Genomic DNA, 6,860 nt, shown 5'->3' on the forward strand with positions numbered 1-6,860 from the left:
AATATTAAAAAAAGAATCTAAAGTTGTTGTACAGTAGTTCCAAATTTCTTTTCCTTTTTTCCTCCCATTCTGATAACAAAATATATTTTTTTTGCCCGCCCCAGAAAAAAAAGAATTTAAATTAAAAGTATAGAAGTACCCGATAATCATTTTACCCAAATTATTATTGTCCATTTTCAACTCCCACTCTGCATGGAGGGAGGGGATCTGGGTGGCCCAAGCAGGAACTGGTTGAAACGCATGACTGCCGGCTGTTGTTGAAACCATGAGGTTCCAACGACAGATGTTCGACAGTAATGCATTTCGAATTGTGGCACAGGTGCGAAACATCATCAGTTTTATCAATAATGATATTCTGATGATGCACCATGTAGGCAAGCCTGTGCACATGCATTTGTCTCCACCCCCTGGCATCTGGAAATTTACAATTAATAACTCCATATTTGCCATTAGGTGTACATAAACCTGTCCAAATTTGACACTGCCCATTATAGCCAGGGGCAGAGCTTTCTGTTAATTTCTGACTATATTTCAAAAAAAATGCATCCATTTTGAAGATGTGATGTTTTGTAAGACAATAGAGTAGTAATATATTATTAAAATATAAAAAGGGTCCAACATTATTGACAGAAAGGGCTGAAACTGGGGTCAAAGGGCTTTTAGTGCATCAAAATGGCCAAAAATGCCTTAAATTGCATAATATTGCCAGTTTAAAAATTAAAATTGATTAAATTACAATAAAACAATAATATTTATCATTTGAAGTGACTTTCTGCCAAAAAAGTTGGCCCTTTCTTCATTTTCAAGAATTTGGGTATCAGCCTCTTAGGCCACAGACCACAATTAATTCCTCTATTAGTTCTTTATAACTTTTTATCACATTAAAAAATTTGCACCATGCACTTTTGTCCAATCTTTTGTGTGTGTAATGTATAGTACCTGTCCAAAAGTATATCCAAAATTCAGAAAGATTGAAGCAATCACTTTTACAAAATTAGCCAATACACATCCCTACCCCTATTGACAAGTCAAGAGATGTTCCGAAAACTGTAAATATCACCTTTTTGCACTTAGCCTAATCACTCTTTCCATATCAAAATAAGTTAAAATACAACATCCAAAAGTTTATTTCTCCTATCTTCTTTCATTTCCAACCCATAAAAACTAAATAATCAATGAGAAAGGCAAAGAAAAAAAATAAAGAAAGAATACACCTTAATTAAAGGGAACTATATTCGTGAACAACGAAAAGTAGGGTCATTAATTGTGGTCTTGGGCCATCTACTACAGTCGCGTGACAGTTTATATAATCACGCGAGATCTTCAGCTGTTGTTCGCCATTGCTCTTTTTTTGAACATCTAAAATATACCATGCTTGTGTGCAGTGTGCATGTTATGTGTTAGATGTTAGTAATGATTAATAACCCTTTGATTTTAAAACCATTGCATGTTTTCATGCAATCTGACAATTACATGAGTAATTGACACCAATTGTTTATTTCAACACCTGTTTTATTCAAATTTCTGTTCAATTTAAATCATTTAATGATGTAACAGTACACATGTGTATTATTGTGACGTCAGAATTAAGAAACAGACAGGGCGTATTATAGAATCAATAACCTTTTTATAAAATGTTACCTCAAAAGTGTTTTTGATGTGTGTACATTCTTGAAAATTACATACGCGACAGTACTTTTCAGTTGTTTCGCTGGTTGATATAGTCCAGTAGGGTTTTGGTGCTTCTCGCTTTGAATTTACATAAGAGTTAGGTAAAATTTATAGGAATTTTATGGCAGAAAATTTACAAAACATGTATCTACTAGGAAAAGTTAAAGTTTAATAACTTTCTTGTTAAACAAGATATTTTAAAAAAGTAAGGTATCTGTAGCAGCTAAATGGCTAAATTTCAAGAATTTGAAAGAAAATTTTTAAAAATCATGTTTTTTTAAATAAAAATTGGGTTTTTTCAAAGATTCTTGTATTTTTAGCTAAATTAAATTAAATAAAATTCCTTTAAAAATACTTAAATACAAAACTCACTTTCAAAACTTATCTTAAAAATAAGCTTATCTTATCTTTAATAAGTAAAATATAACTCAAACAATAATTAGACAAAATTCACAGGTACTTGACCTGTTTACCTGAGGTACCAATATTCATGTGAAACACCAGGTTATGTTACATGTAATAAAAATTTCAAACTAGTGTAATTTCTTTATTCCTTGAAATATCACATTCAAATAAACTTTTTAGTGAAGTTTAACTATTTGTTTATTTTTATCAATAAAGAGATTTAAATATTTTAAAAGATTTTTGTAAGAATTTTTTTTATTAAAAAATACATCCACATGATCAAATTTGACAACAAAATTATTTAAAAAGTTAATTGAAAACATCCAATATGCTTTCTTGTTAAATTGATTACTCAATAAATTATTAAGAAACATATTTTCATAGATTTGATCAAACAATCTTAATCTGGACCCCTGAAAATGAAATAATTGGCTCAACTGGATACTGTTAAGAAAACACTTAATTTAGAGTTGCCTCAGAAGGTGGTCTCTGTAACACCATACCACATATTGCATCAAAGAACAAATATGTACATCAAAGCAGATATTGTACACCATTTTATTATAAATATCAGGGTGTCCAAATTTTATGCCATTAGTCCAAGTTGGGATATAACTGATCCAATTTAATTTTTTCAAAATGTTCACTAAAGGTCATACCAAGAAATGGTCAAGAAAGACAACTCTCCAAGAAATCCTGGATGCTTCCAAGCAGGCAAACCCAGTGGTAGAAGCAGAGAAGCCAGGCGTCAATACAGATCCCTGAATCAGCTAGTGCAAGTACTTCCTATGTGCGGCAAACTTTAAATCTTCTGACTGCAAAATGGAGACGACTGGTAACATCTGTACACTTCGACCGCTCCGATAATGCTGACCTGAAAAGAGAAGAAAATAAAGAATTACATTCTGGCATGAGGTGGATAGACAGTCAACTAAATATAAGCTTGATCAACACTAATATTAATAAGCACCAAGTGGACTCACCATCCTGTCCTATGTTTATTGCTGACTATTATGAACAGAAAAAGTGGGGAACTTGCTGGCAGTTTACCTTAAAATGCCTAGCCTGTGGTTTTATTGGAGACAGAATGAAGATGTACAAGGAAATAGCTAATGGCAAACCAGGACCCAACCCAGGACAACCAAATGTAGCCCTAGCATCTGCTTTGCAGGACTGTCCAATTGGAAATACAACAGTGCAGCAACTACTTGCAGAATAGACACACCACCACCATGTAGAAGCAGTATGCAACGCACATCAGCAGAGTAGCAGCTGAAATGGTCAAGCTGAACAAAACAGACATGGCACAGAAACTGGAACTTGTAAAAGAAAGTGAACAGGAGGCGAGGTGTCCCAGAAAATGAAATTAACATAACTGTGGATGCACGATACAACAGCAACACAATAGTTAGTAAAAAGAAGCCTGGTCAGAATGCGACTCAAGTTTTTGCATTGGGAATAGAAACAATAACAGATAGAAAGTTTATTGTAGCTGCTGTTGTACAGAATAAGATGTGTTGGAAAGGGGCATGGCTTAGAGGGAAAGGCTTTCCAATAGAATGTCCTGGTCATGAAGAATGTACAGCAAATTTATACAGAGCTGCTGCCCTGTCAGAGTATGAGCTGGGAAAAGAGATGGGAAACCAGATAGGACTCCAGAAATGTCTGGTACGGTATGTGACCACAGATGGAGATGGACGTTCAGCTAAAGGTATTGAAGAAGCCCTTGCAGCTGTGGAACCAATGTGGAAAGTAGAAAGACTGGCAGACCATGTACATTTGGGACAGTCTCAATTCAGGGCCTCTTTGCGAGCTCAATACAGCCCGGGAATGTTCCATGGTAAAACCAAAGAGGAAAATAAACAACTTAAGACGGTATTAGCAAAGATCTAAAGTGCAGATGCTCCATGATACTAAAGAAGCTGATGGAGAAATATGACAAAAACATTAATGAAATAAGCAAAGACTTACCAAAAGTGCTCGATGCTACCCTCCGCTGCTATGATGGTGATTGCACTCAGTGTCCTGAATATTCCATTGTCTGCAAAGGTGATGATGCACTCAACTGGTGGAGTCGTTCACATTACTTGTCAACATACCAGATCACTGCCCTGCAAATGGATAAAACAGATAAATTTTTACTTCAAGAAATCCTGAAAATGAAATTAACTACAGAAGCTGTTGAAAGCATGAAACTTTATGACAATACCAACAAAAATGAAGGAGTTCATAGAGCACTGAGTGTAAATTTGCCCAAAAATGTTATTTACTCCAAAAATATGGAAGGACGACTTGCTTCAGGAGTACATAGAAACAACAACATGCCGGGAACCTCAACACAACTTAAATGTACGAATCTAGGAGTAGAACTTTCAGAACGAAGTAAACGTTACCTCAAGAAAATGGACACTGACTTTACATATAACCAAGATTATATACTAAGACCGGAAGTTCAAAAAAGGAGATTACAGCAGAATGCAGAAAGGCTTGCAGAGCACAAGACATGGAGAGAACTGAATAAAAAGCACGACTATTACTGCAAAGGTCAACTAGATCCACAGCCTGCCTTACAGTTCCAGGACCACGACAGCTACTGCAAACCAAAACTTCCAAGACCTGCTGCAGACTGAGATACCAGAACCACCAGCCAACAGAATCATAAAAGGTCCTTTTAAGGGCCACCCAAATATTAAAAAAAGAATCTAAAGTTGTTGTACAGTAGTTTCCAATTTCTTTTCCTTTTTTCCTCCCATTCTGATAACAAAATATATTTTTTTTGCCCGCCCCAGAAAAAAAAGAATTTAAATTAAAAGTATAGAAGTACCGATAATCATTTTACCCAAATTATTATTGTCCATTTTCAACTCCACTCTGCATGGAGGGAGGGGATCTGGGTGGCCCAAGCAGGAACTGGTTGAAACGCATGACTGCCGGCTGTTGTTGAAACCATGAGGTTCCAACGACAGATGTTCGACAGTAATGCATTTCGAATTGTGGCACAGGTGCGAAACATCATCAGTTTTATCAATAATGATATTCTGATGATGCACCATGTAGGCAAGCCTGTGCACATGCATTTGTCTCCACCCCCTGGCATCTGGAAATTTACAATTAATAACTCCATATTTGCCATTAGGTGTACATAAACCTGTCCAAATTTGACACTGCCCATTATAGCCAGGGGCAGAGCTTTCTGTTAATTTCTGACTATATTTCAAAAAAAATGCATCCATTTTGAAGATGTGATGTTTTGTAAGACAATAGAGTAGTAATATATTATTAAAATATAAAAAGGGTCCAACATTATTGACAGAAAGGGCTGAAACTGGGGTCAAAGGGCTTTTAGTGCATCAAAATGGCCAAAAATGCCTTAAATTGCATAATATTGCCAGTTTAAAAATTAAAATTGATTAAAATTACAATAAAACAATAATATTTATCATTTGAAGTGACTTTCTGCCAAAAAAGTTGGCCCTTTCTTCATTTTCAAGAATTTGGGTATCAGCCTCTTAGGCCACAGACCACAATTAATTCCTCTATTAGTTCTTTATAACTTTTTATCACATTAAAAAATTTGCACCATGCACTTTTGTCCAATCTTTTGTGTGTGTAATGTATAGTACCTGTCCAAAAGTATATCCAAAATTCAGAAAGATTGAAGCAATCACTTTTACAAAATTAGCCAATACACATCCCTACCCCTATTGACAAGTCAAGAGATGTTCCGAAAACTGTAAATATCACCTTTTTGCACTTAGCCTAATCACTCTTTCCATATCAAAATAAGTTAAAATACAACATCCAAAAGTTTATTTCTCCTATCTTCTTTCATTTCCAACCCATAAAAACTAAATAATCAATGAGAAAGGCAAAGAAAAAAAATAAAGAAAGAATACACCTTAATTAAAGGGAACTATATTCGTGAACAACGAAAAGTAGGGGTCATTAATTGTGGTCTTGGGCCATCTACTACAGTCGCGTGACAGTTTATATAATCACGCGAGATCTTCAGCTGTTGTTCGCCATTGCTCTTTTTTGAACATCTAAAATATACCATGCTTGTGTGCAGTGTGCATGTTATGTGTTAGATGTTAGTAATGATTAATAACCCTTTGATTTTAAAACCATTGCATGTTTTCATGCAATCTGACAATTACATGAGTAATTGACACCAATTGTTTATTTCAACACCTGTTTTATTCAAATTTCTGTTCAATTTAAATCATTTAATGATGTAACAGTACACATGTGTATTATTGTGACGTCAGAATTAAGAAACAGACAGGCGTATTATAGAATCAATAACCTTTTTATAAAATGTTACCTCAAAAGTGTTTTTGATGTGTGTACATTCTTGAAATTACATACGCGACAGTACTTTTCAGTTGTTTCGCTGGTTGATATAGTCCAGTAGGGTTTTGGTGCTTCTCGCTTTGAATTTACATAAGAGTTAGGTAATTGTGTTGTTATAAATATTTGGCATAGACATTGTACATAACCAGTAGCGGATCCAGGGGGGGTCCGCGGGTTGGATCCCCCCTTTTGTTTTGGACGATCAATGCATTTGAATGGGAGCATGTTGTTGGAACCCCCACTTTATCCTGGGTTGGGACCCCCCCACCCTTTTTTTCAAATGGCTGGCCGCCACTGTTGTAACGTTTCAATGGGAATAATTTCCCGATTTGATTTCCCTAGAAGTTGTTTTACAAGCAGGGTAATGTCCATGTGGGCGACCATTTAATACTCTAAGGAAAACAAACTGACAATGTCATGGCAAAAAATAC

This window comes from Mytilus edulis, unplaced genomic scaffold (assembly GCF_963676685.1).
Source record: "Mytilus edulis unplaced genomic scaffold, xbMytEdul2.2 SCAFFOLD_978, whole genome shotgun sequence".
NCBI classification, from domain to species: domain Eukaryota; kingdom Metazoa; phylum Mollusca; class Bivalvia; order Mytilida; family Mytilidae; genus Mytilus; species Mytilus edulis.